We start from the raw sequence: 19711 nt of genomic DNA on the forward strand, positions 1-19711 counted from the left end.
ATTCTAGATTATACACAGTTTTGGCTCTTCTCCAGCCCTGTCCTGCCATCAGCACCATCAGCCAAACTATACTCTAACCAGGGAGAAATAGCCTTTGTATGTGAGGAACACATAGCTGCAGTGGACATTATGCATGCATTATCACTTGTTACTATAACTTACTTTAATTCAGTGACAGTTGTGTATTTTGAGTTTTCTTAAGTTATAAAAGTTTTTTTCCCCTTGGAACTAAATAGAAGATATATTATTGCTAATATGTTGGGGGATTTGTTTTGGCTTTCTTGGTATTTAGTACGGACACTAAGAGAGAGACTTAATATGAATTTATGTTGTTGTCACATTGTAACAACTCAGTTGTCTTAGAATTTTTACCAGGCTGTGTCTGAGTTTCACAAAACCATGAATAGGTGGACTCACAACATTTAAGCTGGAAATATTTTGTTTTTCTTTGTTGTTGTTGCAGAAACTCACCCCTCCTCTTGGTGTCAGGAAGACCTCTTTGGGGTTGCCCTGGGACTAAGGAGGGGATCTGAGTCTGTATCTGTGTCTGTTATTGGAATATTCAGATAGGAATCTTAACCTATCTGAGTCTCCCTGGATTCGAATTTCAAGCTGTGTGTATAGGCAGCTGTGGTTTGCATCATTTACCTTTATCAACTTGGTAGCCAGTTTGAAATTACCTACATCTACTTTGTGAAATTCACACTCTGTTCTTTTGAACTCATTCTTCTTTTTAAAATAATGATGAAGTGGTAGTGTCTTGGTCCAGTTTTTAAAAACTTTGCGGAGCTAGAAATAATACATTTTATTTTATTTTATTTTATTTTATTTTATTATTTTTTATTTATTTTTAATTTTTTTTTTAACGTGTATTTATTTTTGAGACAGAGAGAGACAGAGCATGAATGGGGGAGGGTCAGAGAGAGGGAGACACAGAATCTGAAACAGGCCTCAGGCTCTGAGCTGTCAGCACAGAGCCCGACGCGGGGCTTGAACTCATGGACTGCGAGATCATGACCTCAGCTGAAGTCGGCCGCTTAACCGACTGAGCCACCCAGGCGCCCCAAAATAATACATTTTAGATTGAACAGGTCATTTATTATTAATCAGATCCTAAGACTTTTCCGCATTGCTTTTGTTTTTGTTTGGTGTTGTTGTTGTTGTTGTTGTTGTTGTTAATTGTGTGTTTTAACATTTTGTTAATTTTGATTTTCTGAAATATAAACCTTTTTTGTGTGTGTTTTAAGTCATTTAACAGTTTTAAGAAAACATACAAGTCTATGTCAGTAGTATAGTTGATTTAGAATATTTCTTTCTTGTCTTCTAATAATTTGTGACTGTGTGGTCCTGACTGTTGTATGACCATGATCTTTTCTATATCCTGTCTTATCTTTGTATATCTGGGAAAGTTATTACTTATTTCTTATTTTTATTCACTTATTTAAAATGAATTTATTATAAGGACTCTTAAGGTTATATAACATTCCACATATTCTGTACTTTTCCTACAGGCTTAAGATTATACCGTGTTAGTCTAAATCTATAACACTATTAAATAGTATTACAAGCATTTCTTGGAAAGGAATAGGGATTAACAGGAAGCAGTGGATTTTTCATAAATTTGGCAGGCTATTTGGGAAGCGTTTTTTTTCTAGGTAGCTTAAATATCCTTGAAACATTAATTTTGGAATAAGAGTTGCATAGGAACCAGTATTATTCCTCCACTTTATAAGAGAGGCACCTCTGCCATCTCCCTTTCTTGCCCTGCATTTGCATGAACAAAGTTTCGCTGAATGGACTGGTGCTCCCACCTGCAGCCAAGCCCATCAGTCCCTGGACCAAATCCAACAACAATAGGAAGCATATGTAGAGCCTTTGACTTTTTCTTCCTCAGTGGGCACATCTGGTAGCCCAGCTACAACTGCTGGGCTCCATATTGCTGCTCATTCTCACCTTGAATCTGTGTGGTCCCCTATATCTGAGAGGCCATGACTCTGGGCCTCGTCCAGGGACCTGGGTGGCCCATAGTCACAGAAATGTTACCCTTTTGTCTCTTCATGGGACTAGGTCTCTGCTGTCTCCTTGGATCCTTGAGTGCTGTCTCTATGTCCTCACTCTGTGCTGTGGTGTCTCACAGTATATGGTCAGCTCTGGTAATGACCACCACTGCCTGACTTCTAGGTATCCAGATAGTCGCTTATTTCTGTCTAAGATGATACCATATTACCTATAGCTGTGTATATGACTTCAGGACTCACTGTGCCCTTTGAATATTGTGCCTGTCTATCTCACTGAGCCTTGTGTGATAGCCATTGATGGGGTCAGCTCTGTTTTTATGATCTTAAATGTGAATACTGGCCCAGTATTGCTAAGTGTGCATTGTGCTTCATGCCTGTCACAGGGAGAAGGGTCACCAATGTAATGAGTCTCCCCACACTGGACAGTGGTGTCTCACTGGTCACACCATAGTAAGGAGTTCATTCACTTTCTTATTTGCTATTTAGCTCTTAGTTCCAAATAGCTTTTTTGGTAACTTACAATAAGACTGTTAAAGTAAGGGGCAGAACCAAGGTGAGTAATAAATAGGGAGTGGGGTAAAACCGAACCAGAAAACCAAGGCCCTCCCTAAGAAGCCTACAGTTGAGGTAATTGAATTTTAGGCCAAGTGTTCTGCCAATCAGAGAAAAATGGAGGCGGAAAGAAACTGATGCTACTTACTATTAGATCAGAGTGGCACAGAAGATTCAGTTCATCCAGAGAGATGCTCTTGTTTTCCTAACTGTGTATTTTGGGGAGGGATATATCGAGTGGCTTGTTATATCGCATTTTTCTATCAGAAAATTGTATTAACATACCAGTGCATGTTGCTGAATGTTCTTTTCTTTCTAGCATGCAGTACTTCAAACAATTATTTTTCAAAATGACTTGAGTTCTGCCCAATTATTTTCTAGTATCCAGAGTAAAAAGTAAACAGATACATGTGAAAATAACACGTATTTCCACTCAGTTTATGCAAAAATATTATCTCGGTAGGTAATTGTTGTGAACATTTTTTTCTATATTGATGACATTCTTTTTTCTTTTTAAACTAAGTCTTTGCAGTCCAGTGTGCATTTTACACTTACAGCACAGCTCCATCTGGATCAGTCCGATTTCGAGGGCTCACTAGCATCATGTGGGAGGATGAGGTAGCAGTGGACAGGATGGCTCTGGTTTGTTGTGATATCCTTGTGATCCTTTCATTCTTGAGATATCACAGCTACAGTTATCACCAGGAACCTTGAAAGGCAGACTTTTCATTGTTCTTTGTCCGGAGTGTTCATTAATCCAGAAGTTATCATTTTGTGTCCCCGACACTAATTTGATGAGAAGAACAAAATAGATTTAGTCACTATCGAGAAAGTGAGCAACTTCTTCTGAAAACTTTTGGAAGCTTACTTTCAATTCTCTCATCACTAGTGCATACACTTATTTATGTTATCTTGGAAATTTTCTTGATCTCTTTTTATGCCAATTGCTTCTTTACACCTTCCATGATTTCACCAGCTTTCTGTCCCACTGTTCCAATAGGAATTAGTTTGTAGTTTTTCAGAGGTAATCATGACTTTCTGCTTGACATACAGTTACTGGTTAATTTCTTTATTATCTCCTTGTTGAAAACTGAGATTTGTTGCCTATTCTTCTCCCCTTTAGTGCCTTACATGGAGTAAAGTGTAGTCAGTAATGCTCACTGAAGGAACATATATATGTCTTCTCCTCTTACTATGGTCTAGAAAGCAAGGGGCATGCTATTGACTCCTTTGGTATCTTTGTAGTTACTAACATAGTGCAGGGTATGCATTTGGTGCTTAATAAATTCTTGCTGACTGGAGTCATGACTTATAATTGGCCTTCCTAGTCTTGACTCAAATCTAGTTCTATCGCACTATTACATTGCATTCTTGGAAAGAACACCACTGTTTTCATTTGAGGAAGAATTACAAACACACACATCCACTAGTCTTCTTTCTTTGCTCCTAACCGACTCTGAAAAAAGGAAAGAATCAATGGAGAGAGTGCCACTACCTTTGGTTAAATACCAGCAAAGTATAATACAGTATATTTTTTGCCAGAAGAAAGAATGTGACTGCTGTTGTAGGTCTTAAACATTATGATGAAGGAAGCTAGTTTGTGGATATTGGAATCATTCATTCTTTCATTCAATAAACACTTACTAAACACATATTATGATTAAAACAATGTGTTGCACACAGGGGATAAAAATGGTAAGTTTTGACCCTCAAACCGCTCACATTTTAGATAGAAATTCAGATCATGCCAGAGACCTCTTTAAAATATTTGTCAGTTTAGAGAAAGCTAGTACTAATGGGAAAAAGATTCAACATGCCTAATTTTCACTCTCTTTTTCCTTCAATGGTGTTGGTTGGTAAGTATTTTTAGAATAAATGTGTAGATAGTGGTTTGTTTTTAAAGAACTCACATTATTTGGCATTTATTACATTTTATTTGTTTCCTTGATTGATTAATTGCAGTTAAATTACCTTAGCATTCTAGAAGAGATTTTATAGATTTTGACATATGATTAAACAGCATAAAGCATAACTAATGTTGTTTTAGTGGCATGCTATGTATTAAAGCATAAAATTTAAACACATACTTCATCAGGAATTTTTGCAGTTACAGTGAATTTGAAAGATTCAGATATTGGAACTCCACTCCCACTGTTAGGGAGGGGTAGGAATTTTATAACTGAGATTATTATAGAAGAGTGTCCTGACATAACTGATTGACTTTAGTGATGTGCCTTGAAAGTTCAAATTCAAGGTGTGCACTTATTTCAGTCAGCTTATTCTGAATGTTTAAATAAGAAATACTATTTCTGGGTATTCTGAATAACTCGTTGTACATTTATTCCTAATAGTGAGCATTTGGACTAATGATGGATTACTAATGAGCATGTAAATGTACCACCTGATTACATTAATATATGATCTTCCATGACGAGGTCTGAAATGAACATTTCTAATATGTATTTCTTTTCCCCAAATGGCACTGTGGCGTATACTGAGCAGGACTGAGACAAGGGTGTTTTTCTTAAGAGCCACTGATTTAGTCAATTATCAAAAATCACATTATAATAAATGCTGTTCTAAGAATTTTGATTAACCTTTAAATAAATGTTACTTTGGAAAAAAAATCTGCCAAATGTGTTAATGATAAATTGTGAAGTGGTAGTAATTGCAAGTATGGCTTTATGGATAATATAGTTAATTGATACCACCCTCTCAAACATATATAGCACATCAGCTGCTATGAGGCTGGGTGATAGTAATGGCGTCTACAGCATTTTTGATGCATTGAGGATGACATGAGTAAAATGGAAACTTAGAGTGCTCACCAGGGTCATTCTCTCATGAACATCTGATGCCCATGGTCAAGTAAATTTTTAATGATACATAGTCACTACACACCTTTCAGCCTTCTGGAGAGGTAAGTGTACATTGATCTGTCCTAATTAGCCTTGCAGAGTACTTCAGACATCCCTGCATGAACACTATTATTTAATAAAATGGGAGCTGTTTTTTTCACAAGCTCAGCACTTGCTCCTTAGATGGCTATATTGTTGTTGTTTTTTTTAAACTCAAGTCTCATGTTCATTCTTGTCTTTGTCTGGCAATGTAGTATTAATGCAGCTGCATATAAAAGTAAGCAAAATTAAAGAATGGGTCTGATTATGAGGTTCATTGCTATTATAAGAAACCCATAGAGCATATATCTATTCCTTCTCTAATGTATAGGGTGCTGACTGCATAAAATTGCTTGGAAAGACATTAAGGATACACAGGCAATTCTGTTGAGGTGTGCAATGGGATGCTTTTATGTTTGGAAATAAAGGTGGCCCTGGAATATCTGATTTGCAAGATAAAAGGTAGCCAAAACAGTTTTTAATTGCTCTAGATTGGAACACTTGTGTACAGACATCTACTTTTTTATTTTTTAAGAGTTTAGTTTTATCTGAGTTTGGGGTCTATAACACCTTGAGTTTGTTCATTGTTGGAGTAAATCAAGTATTGTTTATTTAGCTATAGGATTTAGAGGTAGGGGGATTTTACTATGGATGCTTCTGCTTGTGAAGGTACTCAGTTCCAAATGGGATACAGACCAGATGGTGTTAAATCTTATCCCAGGGAAGAAGTCTACAGCCAGAACTTCTTAGAAGCATGTGTGTCACTTGGTCACATGATTTGCTGGTTCTTGGATTTATTTGTCTTAAGAAAATGAACAAGAAAAAAAAAAAGAAAAGGAACAAGAGTGGGTTCCTTTTGATCTGTAGGGCTGGCCATTGATGACAATGTCTGGAGTTGTCTTTGTGTTCATAGAAATCAGGCACCTCTTCCTGCTGTTGCATGGCCACAGAGCTGGCTCTCAGGCACCACAAATGCCTCCTTTACCTGCTTGCTCATAGCTGAAGTTGCATAATGAGAGATTAAAATATTTGGATTTTGCAAATATCTCTAGAAATGGGAACGCTTTGTTTAAATCAGATCCATACAACTCAGTGTGAGTGAGCTTACCAGTCCTTTGTGGATAGCAAGATTTGAAAGTGGGGTGGGTAGAGAAATATGAGGACACTGGGTAATTAGAGAGTAAAAGGAACTGCCTTGCGGGCATGAAGGGGACAGTAGGGGTGAGATGAAAGTCTCTGAGTGGAGAGGCTTGGAATAGCAGAGGACAAGATGTACTTTCCTTACAATATAGGAAAACCTCTAAAAATGGCAAGTTTTCTAAATATAGTTTTAAAACCAAATTTGTTTTCAATTTTATTTAGGTATGAAATTAATTATTTCATTATTAGATATTCTCCTTGAATTACCTAGTTCATTTATTCAAGAAGCATTTATTGAACAACTCCTATGGATTAAATAGTGGATTGGATGCTAAGGGAAAAAGACATGATTCCCATCCTAATGTTTTATTAGTACCTCTGCTTTTGGCTGTAGGTAATGGAAAACCCAAATCCAATTGGCTTTAGTACTAAGGAAATTTGTTGGCTCTCACCACTGAAAGTCTAGGGGCAGAGTGGAATTCAGGACATTTTAGTCAAGTAGTTTTGACTTAGTTTTCCTTGCATTCTTTTTCCTTACTCTGTGGGTCAGCTTCATCAGTGGCTAGTAGCAAGATGGCTATCAAGTGAAAGGGGCTATTTCAGAAGCTTTCTAGAAGAGCTAGAATAGCTTTCTCAGAAGCTTCAAAGAAACCTCTTCTTGGATTTTATTAGCCTAAGAGACCAAGATTATATAGGCAGTTAGAGGACTGGTGGGTGCAGATATGTTTGGGTTTAGTGAGAGCACTGAGGTGGGGTGTCCCGTCTAGACTGGTAGAGATGGAGGGTTGAGAGAAGGATTTCTTTCTTTTTTAAAAACATTTATTTATTTATTTATCTATCTATCTATCTATCTATCTATCTATCTATTTATTTATTTATTTAGAGGGTGGGGGAGGGGAAGAGAGAGAGGGAGAGAGAGAATCCCAAGCAGGCTCACGTCAGCATAGAGTCTGATGCAGAGCTTGATTCCATAAACCATGAGATCATGATCTAAGCTGAAACCACGAGTCAGCTGCTTAACCAACTAAGTCACCCAGGTGCCCCTCAGAGAAGGATTTCTTGAAGAGATGCTACCCAAACTAAATCCAAGAAGATGAGAAGAAATGAGGAGGTGGGAAAGACACGTAGTCAATGGAGGAAATGAATACAAAGACAGAAGCAAGAAGGTACATTGCACAAAATCAGCTACCTTTACTCATTCTTCAGGTCTCAACTTTATCTTATCTTCCCACTAGGTTTCACAGAGCCTTGCATGGCCTCACATTTCCCTGTGTTTATCCCATCTTAACATCGCCCACTTCATTGCTATTCATTCAACTGCCTGCTCTTCTTCACTAGACTCTGTGGGCAGGGTCCATGGTCTCTATAACTGCCCCTCTGTTCCTGGTACCTAGCATAGTGCCTGGCACATCATAGACAGTTGGTAAATATTCATTACCATGAATGAGTGCATGAATGAGTGCATGATTCATGCATGAATGAGTGAATGACTTATTATTATTTTGTTAAATGACAGCATTTAGACATGTTCCTTCCTATATTGATCAAAATGATAATGATTTTCATGGACTTGACTAAACTTCTTATAAATAGTTATAATATTCAGGCAGTAGAACTGAGTCTTGAGGATTTCAAAGAGTTTTTTGACTTTCATATGATTAACTAGTTTGAATAGAATTTTCTTGAGTGTGGTTATGTGTTTTCATACACTATATAATCCCAAAGCAGGAAGAGACTTTATTTGTTGGATGGGTGAGTCTTTGTTTTTTGGAAGACTGAGTCTTTGCTCACTACATCCTTCAAAAGATTAACATTATAAGTATAAAACTCCAACATAGGTGACTTTCTGGTGTTTCTTCTACTTTTATGATTTTTGAAATTTCTAATTAAATAATTTTTACATGATTTTTATTGACATTAGTCAGAAATTACATTTCATTTGCTCTGTTATGTGTAATATACTAATCATAGTCCCTGAAAGTTGGGAAAATATTTTGCTAGATTCAATTACAATGCGTTTTCCACTGAAGTTTTAAATTAAGCCTCATATTGAAATGAATTGATGAAAAGATGTTTCTGGATAGTTGTGTTCAGTACCTGTTGCTCATTATCATCAGTATTCAAATTTGCAAGTATAAAGCATACCAAATATTAAAATATGGAATGTTTAACTTGAAGAAAATGAATATAAGAACAGAAGAAAAAATAACAATGTCTCATGATAAAATCTAGTCCAAAATTCTATCTATTATATAAGGATGTTTGTGGGACAGCATGGTTGTGTAGTGGGCCTCTAAAGATCTCTAAGGCAAATCTAAATGTTTTCCCAGAGTGTGTCATAAGTCCATTTTACATAGTCTTTGTGAACACCTTTTAAATTTATATACTCTTCCAAGTTTAAAATCTCTTTAATTTAATGTATTACTTTTGATATCATCTAGACAGAATGGTTTTATTAAGTCCTAATTTTTAGGCTTATTTAGCTTTCTCCAAGTTATAAAATCTATTTTAAACATGCAAATCATTGTTTCATTAATTATGAATAATACTTATACATTTTAAACTCTACCTATTGTACATTCAGGACACTTCCCAATGAAAGAATATTTTGAGCAGTTTGTGGAACATCACACAGATGGTACCCTGAGATATCTGCTTCCTGAAAGAAATTTGGGGGCAATGTAGACATGATAGTAATAATTAAAAATTGCAAAAATGCTACTGCCTTATTTAAAATTTAGTATCTAGCATCATTATCAAAGATTGCACTTTCCTTTAGATAAAAAAAGTCATATTTCTGTAATAAGTTTTTATTGCCATTAAGGATCAACTTTAAAAAAAAGTTTTTTAAACGTTTATTCATTTTTTGAGAGAGAGAGAGAGAGATTGAGAGAGAGCATGATTGGGGGAGGGGCAGAGAGAGAGGGAGACACAGAATCCGAAACAAGCTCCAGGTTCTGAGCTGTCAGCACAGAGCCCAATGCAGGGCTTGAACTCACAAACCGTGAGATCATGACCTAAGCCAAAGTTGGACGCTTAACTGACTGAGCCACCCAGGCGCCCAAGGATCAACTTTTAAAGATAAATTGTGATCTTGCAGTCTTATGTAAGAAATAGATCTTTATGACTTTTGTTTCCCATGTAATCATCTTGCATGATTGGTAGAAGGCATATTTCTCTAACTTAAGGGAACAAAAGGGATGTGTGACCTGAGCCATTACAAAGTATGGTTGTTTGAGACATCCCTGCGTTAGGAGCCTGGCAAGGAGAAGGAAATAACCTTTACTGAGAAGCTTTTTGGAGGTTCTGCTGTTCGAGTAGAAATACAGGACTGGAAGAAATCTTCGGGGCGCCTGGGTGGCTCAGTCGGTTGAATGTCCAACTTCGGCTCGTGAGTTCAAGCCCCGTGTGGGGCTCTGTGCTGACAGCTCAGAGCCTGGAGCCTGCTTCAGATTGTGTTGCCCTTTCTCTTTGCCCCTCCCCTGCTCACACTCTGTCTCTCTCTCTCAAAAATAAACATTAAAAAAATAATAATAATAAAAGAAAAATCTTCAGAAGGTATCTGGTCCATGCTTGTCCTTCTCAGGGAAGGAGGCTTGGGCTTGGTGAGGTTAAGGGACTTGCTCCAAGTTGTGCATGATTAATGAGCCTGCGGAAGTGGTGGGGCTCTTACTTGCATCTCCTCCCCCCCCACACTTAGGGGTGTGTTTCACACAGTGTGTCCTTCTCTTGGATTCTTTGGTCCTGAAGAAACTGAACCAGATGTGAGAAGCCAAATGCTTTTGCATGATTTCATTAGAAAGACACTCTACTGGTTTTGCAGTTTTACCGAGTGGAGATTTACTGAGTTGAGAAAACTGAGGAGTTAAGTCTCTCAAACACCAAATTAAATCGACTCCTCATTTAAAAACAAAACAGAACAAAACAAAACTTCCTTAGAAAACTTTCCCTAAGTTCACCAGAAGCCCAGGCTCCCCTGGGAAAGAAAGCAGGTCGAGGCTTTTCGGTGGGCTGTGCATTGTGCTGTTCTTCTCCGAGAGCTCAGGAGATTGGCATTGCTCTGCAGTCGTGTCACAGCCCGGAGTCATTTAATGCCTCCTCTTGTGAGGCCAGGATTCCACGCCCAAGTGCATTTAGTAGGTCAGTACAGTAATTTTAAATGTCTTTCTTTCAATCTTTTGCCATCTTCAATTATACCTTTCCACCCTACTATTTGTGTAATTTTCTTCTGTCTGAAGTCTCTTTACTGTTGTTCTCTATTGCACAGCATGACAAATTACCCATCAAACCATATCTTTTCAGCCCAGAAATGCGCAATAACACAGAGTCATGGCATTATCGCATGTTGTGCACTTTATTTCCTCACAGTTCATTCAAGTGTGTCACTTTATTTTCCTGGCTTCCTTTTGTCATCATGGAGATTAACCATTTTATCCTTCCTAAACTTTAGAAACAATTAGAATTTCATTATAGTGGAAGGAAGCTGAGAGTGAATGCTTGCTCAGTACTATATGGAGTATACTTTTCATATTATCGGTGGTAAAATTAAAGTCATGAATCCTGAGTCCTTTTCGGAGGAGAGACTTTAGGGGTTATTATACAGCTGAGTAACCCTGGCTCTGGACAAGAGAATTATTTGAGCCTGTGGACACCAAACACATTAACGGTAAGAAACCATTTAGTGTGACATTGAATACCTGATTCTTCTGTTCTCCTGAGAATTACAGAATTCCCTGGGGCCCATGCATTCGGTTCACAAAATCTTTCTTTTCCCTCTTAACTTTGGCTAAATACCAATAGTGTACAGTGTGCAATGAGATACAATAGACATTGCAAGTATGTGTTAGAAAATCAATTGGAATTGATGCTCTAATCAGCAGGGCTGCAGCTGGTATGTAGACACATCACTGGAAATGGTGATTAAGAGCGTATTCAAAAGCATTTAAAAAACCCCACAACATTTAGATCACTGTTCAGATAGATTTCTGTTTCACTGGGAGAGTAGATGAGTTGGGTAGCCAGTCATGCTTCTAGATTCTGCTAGATTAATTTATATGATGTTTTAACAATCAATATATTTTATATACTAAATGTATAATTTGTTTTCAATTACATATTTATAGGTTATAGGATGCTGGTTGTTGGTAAACAAAAAAATTCCAAGTTCTTTTGCTACCATCAGTTTACAGCCTGCCAGATACTAAATACAAGCTGCCCCAGAGAAAGGAAAGGGGTGTGGTTATAGTTTAGCTTTAGTCCGAAAATATATTTAGTAAGGAGATTCAGAGGGCAAGGGAAAGGGGGAGAGAGAGAGACAGAGAGAGAGTGAAGGAGGGAGGGAGGGAGAGTGAGAGAAAGGCACATAGAGACTGAGAGACAGAAAGAGAAAGAGGGAGGGAGGGAGAGAATGGTAAAAATGTGAAATAATCTGGAGGAGAAAAACCAGTAAGATTCATGGTATGGCAAAGGAGGTTCTCAGAATTTAAAGAAATGGAACAATAGCTGTCTTACCCAGGCATTTCCTCCCCATGAGCAAGTAATTAGCTAAACATGTTAGCTAAAAAAATTCTTCGGGGGAAACTTAAGGATGAAAAGAGGCTTGAACTAGAAAGGGTTGGTTGCTTTTATGAAATTATTCATTTTCTAATCTGGATCCACATTTTCCTGTGAACACCTTTAGGTTGTACTAAAAATATAGTGATTGAAAGTTCAACCATATACATAATTTTCAATTTTAAGTGTTTTTATAAATAGAGAATATGCTGGGTGTTTAAAATAAATCCAGGAACAGAGGTCCTGCCTTTTTATCTCTACATTGTCTTTGACATTCAGCAAAGCGCTAGTCTAGAAGTATCAAAGCCCAACTAGATGATGGAAGAAGGCACCAAAACTATGGAATGTGAGTGTCTTTCAGAAATAGGGTCTATCACAGAAAAGGCAAGCTATTGATATTATCTGGAGCTTGGGATTTCATGAAGGCAAACTGCTATTGAGAGAAAAAGGCTGGTACTTTAAGCATTTGACAGTAGTTTTTTAAACCATAGAACACATCAAGCCTTCCCATATATGATTTTAACTAGCAGCCAGTTAAAAAAAAAAAGGGCAAGTGAGAGAATTCTGGGGAATGAAAGAGGAAATAGCAATAAAAATTAAAACTGTAGAGAACTTACTAGTTTTCAAACTACCTTTGAATGTATTTTTCCCTATGTTTGTCACAAACTGCCTGCAGATAAAATAGGACAGGTGATGTTAAAGTGTTTTCAATAGATGGAGGAAACAAGACTCAATAGAAAAGGGACTTAACGGAAGTCATATAAGCAAGTGGACAAAGCATTGCTGGAACTGAGGTCTCTAGAACTGTGCTGTCCATTGTGGCAACCAGTAGCCAAGTGGGGCTGTTGAGCACTTGAAATGTGCTTAGTCCTATTTGAGATGTGCTATAAGTATAAAATACATATCAGATTCCAAAAACTTAATACAAAGACAAAGGAATATTTTATATTACCTTAGGGATATGTTGGGTTAAATAAAATATATTATCAAAATTAATGTTTCTACTTTTAATATGACTGCTAGAAATTTTAAGGTCACTTATATGGCTTGTGTTTATGGCTTGCATTGTATTTGTATTGTTACTTTAGGTGCCTTTTCTGGTATTCTTACAGAAAATAAAGGGAGGGAAAACAGGAGAGAGAATTGGATATCCCACAGTTTGAAGGACTCATTCTTCAATGATAAAAGTGTCTTAATTTTATTTATCATTTTGGTTGAAATCAACTCAATAAAAAAAACATTGAATACCTACTATTTATAACAGTGATTGTACACATTAAGTTCAGCATATTTTAAGGAGAAGGTCAAAGCCTCATAACAGAGGGAGAGAATATCTTTTCTAGAATTATCTAACCATATCCACATGAGAGCAATCATATAAAAGATTCTCTCGTTAGACTGTCAGACCTGTTCTAAAGGAACCATAACTAGTGTAGATGTGAAAGAACTGAGATTTTTTTGGCTAGGTAAGTACACTGGTATCATACACCCAAGGGCATTTTGGCAGGTGCGTGGGGGGCGGGGTGGGGTGGGGGGGCGGACAGAGGGAGGGATACATGGTCTCCATAGAGCATGTCCAAGCAGATTCCATTCATGCAGAGGAGGACCTTGGCTGAGGAGAAATGAGTGAAGCACATTAAGGGATAGCTGTATGAAAACGCAGCTCAGAGTAGGAATAAAGGAAATGTTGAAAAACTAATGAACCATAAGATCTCTATAATAGTCTCTTAATAGGTACATTGTTGAGTAACACTGGTGTGTGCTAGATTAGTTATAACTTGTTATATCCGATTTCATGAGGCATATGGCAGTGCACACCTAGTTCTCGAGGAAAGGACTGAACCTACTGTTGTCACTTAGAACACACCCTAGTAATTACTGCTACAGATTCCAGTCTCAGAAAATATTAATATTTTTCCCGTAACAGTTTTCGAAACCTGGAGTGCAACAAAGGAAAATAGAATGATGATTGCAATTTTCAAGGTTTGTGTGGAAGGGGGAAAATACACTTGTGTGATATCTTAAATGAAATTCCACTTTTAAAATTCTAGATATATTTGAAATCTGTCATTTTAAAATTAATAACTGTTTTCCTTTAACGCAGTCTGTGTAAAGAAACCCAATCCACTTCTGAACAGTTCCCTGCCTTCCCAGATACATGGAAATTCACTACTGTTGCTGACAAACAAAATGCCACAAGATTTGTCATACAAATCACATTATAAGAGGTTCCAAAAACTTGACAACGTTGACAGTTGTTTTCAGCAAATGGCTGCTTTACTCTGTACTGTCAATGTTGATGTCCTTGTGCACATGTAAAAGAGCAATGTGATTAAGGCAAGCTTGTCCACGCTATATCTGAGCCAAGTTTTCCGTCTCCGCGTGGCACTGAAAGATTGCTCAGCTGTTGCAGATAAGGCAGGAATAGCTAGCAGATTTCTGCCATTTAAAAAAAAAAAACATTCTCTGGGCATGCATTTCTGTAGGAATTTACCAACATCTGCTGCTGACCTAAAGTTTTCTATAGAAGTGGCATATTTAATTTATACAAGTAATTCACAATGGTATTGGTCAAGCCTGATTTCCTTAGGAAATAATGAGTTGCGTTCACCAAGAAGAGATGAGTTGAAGTCTAATATTTATATTCTCTAAATTGTCATTGGAGCTTCAGCCCTCATACTTTTTTGGCCCGTCTTACATTTATTTTCTGCATGTTCTCTAAATTATATTTCAGCAGAGAAACTTTTTAGAAGGAAGAATAAAGAGCTAAGAGGTTTTGGTGATTCCACAGAAGGCCTACACTTCACACTTATCTTTTTTTTATAGGCTCTCTGAAAATGTTTGATTTTTGGAAGCTAATTTATTCTGGGAGAATTTTGTAGTTGATTTTAGATGAAATTTTAGTGTGATTTAAATTTGTCCTATGTGCTATCCTCAAAAGAACATACAGGATTTAGGTATTTCCCATTGTCAAGGTAACTTGATAACCTCTCATTACTTTGATTTGGACATCATTTACTTAACCATTTTATTTGCTACTGCTCAATTCTGTAATTTGTTCTGTGCATGTTTATACTATTTTCATTTAGTTTCTTTTAAAATATGAATGCTTCTCAGGTAAAAATACAAGCCTTCAATTAGTCCTGGCAATTCAAACCTGTCTCGTAATGCATTTGTTATTTGATTCATCTATTCTTATTCTTGGTCACCTTCTTGTACAGCTGCATGCTTTAACTGTCTGACTTGTCTTTGAAAATCTTAAGCCACATTCTTTGGAACAGTTGCTTCATGTTGGTTGAAATTCTCTGTGGCACTTTTTTCCATTCACAGGAGCCAACAGCCACCATAGCAGACACATAGTTTCCAAGAACTTAGGCATGGTTCATGATTCCTGAATCTCAACAATTTCTTGCAGGAATCAGAATACCATGTATAGTGTCTGAAACCTTTGTGCTATAAATCATAATAAACAAGTATACACTTATACAGTAAGGTTCAATTAGCATACATAATTTTTAAATGTTTTCCTTCTTGAAACTAGCAAAGGCACACAATTTGAAATCCCACTAGTGAAATAAATTAATCCAATGGCCCAAGCAAGTAATTACCTAAATATATTAGCAAGAAATTCTTTTAGGAAAAATTAAGGATAAAAAGCGATTTGAACCAAAAAGGGTAGTGGCTTCTGAAACAACTCTTTATTTTCTAATATAGATCCACATTTTCCTGTGAATACTGTTATATTGTACTAAAAATATAGCAATTGAAAGTTCAAATTTTAAGTTCCAAATTACCGCCTTTCAGATCCAGTGAGGCATCTAAAAAACGGGTCAAGGTAACAATGCATAATTTGAAAAGTTAACAAAAAGTTGCTAATGGAAATAATGTGAAAACCAATATAATTGCATAACCTGTCTTATTTCCATTGTCAATGAAGCTTATTAGGTAGCAGAAATCCTTGTGAAATATTTGCCAGAGCCAGCATCTTTATTTTCATGTAGCCGAGGGAAAAGAAAGGAGACATTTCCCATAGAGTGTTTAGATCCTCTGATTAAACAACTGATTAAAAAAAATGAGTGCTTTATAAAAAAAGAGTTGGAGAAAATACAGAGAAGCAAAATATGTATCAATAGAGAAGAGCATGCAGGCAGGAAAAACATGGACTTGCTCTTTTTTTCCTGCTGAGTTCCGTTTTCACATATTTTAATTTTATATACTTCCATTAGAATTATATTGATAATGACTTTTTATACTTGAATAACAGCATTTGGAATGGAAATAAGTTAACAGTATCTTATTTATGAGTTTTTTTTGAAGTTTTGGTCTCAGCCTCTTTAATTTTGAATTTACTTTTAATTCGAGAAGTGCATAATTTTTCAGGAACTCAGATCTTCTTGCTGCCAATATCTTCCCAAAGGCTTTGGTTCAATCCATTTATACTTACGTCACTTATAGACAAAAGCAAAGTGTGACAAAAAATACCATTATTTGTATGTACAGAGTGAAAAGAAATTCTTTTTTTCTCAGTAAATACTTGCAATCACGTTCTTTAGTACACATTTTGAGCCACCTCCTGACACAGTAGCTGTCAGGAGAGAAGTGAAGATAAGTTATTCTTCACCGACTTCTGTGAGATATCAGAAATATATCATGTAAGTAACTCAAACAATTGCACTTCCCATTATCCTATCACTCCTCAAGGCCATAAAACTCCAATTTGCAAAGTGACTGGATTTTACTGGGGGATGAAGGAGGATGTGACTGTTTCTCATTTGCTTTTGAACTTTCTCATGATACTGAGAATTTCATGAGACAAAAGTGATGTTATCAATCATGTTATAAATACTTACATGAAAGTTTTATTATGTTTTTCTGGGTTTGCAAGATGAAATCCCTTTTACTGAATATTTCCAGTGTTCAGGGATATTTTCCTGGTAGGTTGGATTCTGTGTCATTTGGGTATGCTGCAAAAGGTTAGCCAGGGTTTGAGAGTGAAATTCGGTTTAAAATAAATGGCTGCCCTAGGACTGGAGAGGCTTTCTGTCCAGGGCTTGAGTCTTCCACAAGAGGCCCAGGGCCACTCTGCCCTCACTGTATTTCTGGAGAGCGGGGATGTGCAAACACCTGTAAAGAGAGTGAGGGTAGAGTATAACGAAGTACATCGCAAAATTTTTAAATTGCATGTTTTGTTCTTTTGATGGATTATCAAATATGATTGAGAAGCTACCATGGCCTGCTGTCACATACATGATAAAGTCTAAATTCCTCAGCGTGGCACAGAACGGTTCCATGCTTCACCTACTCTTGGTATCATCTACACTACTTCATAGCTACACTAAGCTATGAATTATTGAATATTAACCATGTTTTGACCATAGCCAGAATGTCTTCTGACACAAAAGCATTTCAGTTTTATCCACCTTTGGGACGTGTATCCACTCTTTCAAGATAGGGTTCAAATGACATCTCTTTGGTCAGGAGGTCCTTCTGCTTTATCCCTGTTTTTGGCATTTATTCTATTCATGCTGTATCAGACTGTACAGTACTTGAACATATGTTTATCTCCCAAGCTAGACTATGAGCCTTTTGATGTAGGGGTAGCATATTTATTTTCATGGTCCTTGGGTCTTGCATAGTACCTGGCTGATGATAGGTGCCATATAAATATTTGTTAATGGAGATGTAGCTTTGTACAACATCTGCACCCCAGCCTCTCATCATTAGTGAGAGCTCACCTATCTTCAGAATCTCTCATAACAGACGTGTTGGGAAAGCTATCTACAAACGAAAACACTCTCCATGCAAATCATTGACATTCAAGAGCCCTCACAAGGTTCATTTACCTTAAATAATGTGCTTATTTTCATGTGCAGTTCATTTTGTGGAGCCAGCATCATTGCTTTTAGCATAACACTTCATATAGGAGAACTAATTCTGATACATGACAACTCATAAAAAAATAGCAGAACCACCTGCCCACCATTTTTACTTAAAAGTATTCATTGCAGCTCAGAACTTGAGTTCATAGAGAAAATTAACTGTAAAGCCTAAAATACTAATAATTTATGTAACAACTGACCAGTATTTCAAACATTCAGACCATAGCAAGGAATTAAGAGATAATCAAAAGGGGATTTCAATTCAAAGCAAACAAGTCCACAATATCAATAATGGTAGAAAAGTGCTTAATGCTTCTCCCCACACAGTGCCTACTCATTTTACTGTTCTAACAAGCTTTTGTTTGTTCCACACCTTTAGGAGATTAGAAGGAACAAATTCCTCCAATTTGGGATTACAGGATGTTTAGATTCAGGAAAATGAAAGAAACGAGAAATGCCAGCTGATAATCTGATTCTAGAATGTCAGAGAAAGTAATATTAAAAAAAATAGAAGATTTAAGAAAAAGGTTTAATTGTTTGTGGAACATTTCAGTATAGTTCCATCTCATCTAGCTTCACCTTGAATTAAGGCTAATCTTGTTAGGGGTTCCTTGCTTCCTTCTCTACTCTCTCACACACCTATCCATTTCTCTCCTTCTCACAAAATCCTTTCCCTGTCTTCGTTCTGTTAAATACACACCATCCAATTTCCCAAAACCTTAGTGTGCGCCTTTAGAGGTGAGCACATATGAAGATTAAAGCATGGGGTCAATATATAAATAAAACATTTGGGTACTTCACTACCAAGCCACACACAGACACACAGACAGACAGACACCCGATCTAAAAACCTCTGCTTCTGGATCTCTGTAGCTCCCACTGGTTCCCCATGGAGGTCCCAGATGTGTCCAATCTTTACTTGACTTCTCAGTGGACCTGCTGCTTAGGTGCCTTCAACACCTGTCCTGCGACCAGTGGGTCTGCTGGTCTCAGGACATGCCATTCCACTGCTGGCTCATTCTGGAAAACTTGACCATGGAAGATAACCATTAGCAACTCTGGATTCTGTAGCTGACTCACTGGAAATGTCCAGTGAAATATGGAGTGACAATGACTTTCGAAACACAGCGGAGCAGTAAAGATTGTCACAGAAACCTTGGAATTTTCACAGCAGTATTGTCTTTTAGGCCACAGTTACGATGGAGACAATCTCCCCTTGCCAAAGAATGACTCTCCGCTAAAATATGCCATATTGTGAGTTTCTTTGCTTGTCTTGGTGGCTGTCACAAACCTCCATAGACAGAATTCTTAAGCATGGATGTGTGGGTCTGTTCCGCTCTGCCGCCCAAATGAAGAGTATGCCTGGGGCTTTAATTTGTGTAGTGTTGCCGTGCTGACTATGAATTTTGAACGACTGTTGTTACCACCTTCCACTTAGTGATAATTTACCATTCTTGTTCTATTCCATGCTTGTGTTTTAGATCAAGTTCTTATGGTACAATTTAAGCGCTTTTATGTGCATTCCTGCTTGCTTAGATAAAATTACAACACATGGCTTAATTAGTAAGATGTGTACATTCATGAAGAAAGGCACACTTCCCACCGATTTCTTTCCCCATTCCCAGCAAATTGCATCATGAAAATGTTTTGGAAAAGGAACGGTGTCATTCTC

General features: G+C 37.1%; 1 long non-coding RNA gene across 1 annotated transcript; it reads right to left on the minus strand.

The window, feature by feature from the left end:
• Positions 1-1006: 1006 nt before the first annotated feature.
• Positions 1007-19076, minus strand: LOC124519002 (uncharacterized). The gene is made up of 3 exons (XR_006963967.1): positions 18891-19076; positions 17011-17284; positions 1007-3356 (listed from the first exon to the last, which is right to left on the minus strand). It is a non-coding gene; the product is annotated as an uncharacterized LOC124519002 (long non-coding RNA).
• Between the last annotated feature and the right edge of the window lie 635 nt (positions 19077-19711).

Source organism: Lynx rufus, unplaced genomic scaffold (genome assembly GCF_022079265.1).
Source record: "Lynx rufus isolate CCGP_SWC_20201006 ecotype Redwood Valley unplaced genomic scaffold, mLynRuf1.p SCAF_1, whole genome shotgun sequence".
NCBI classification, from domain to species: domain Eukaryota; kingdom Metazoa; phylum Chordata; class Mammalia; order Carnivora; family Felidae; genus Lynx; species Lynx rufus.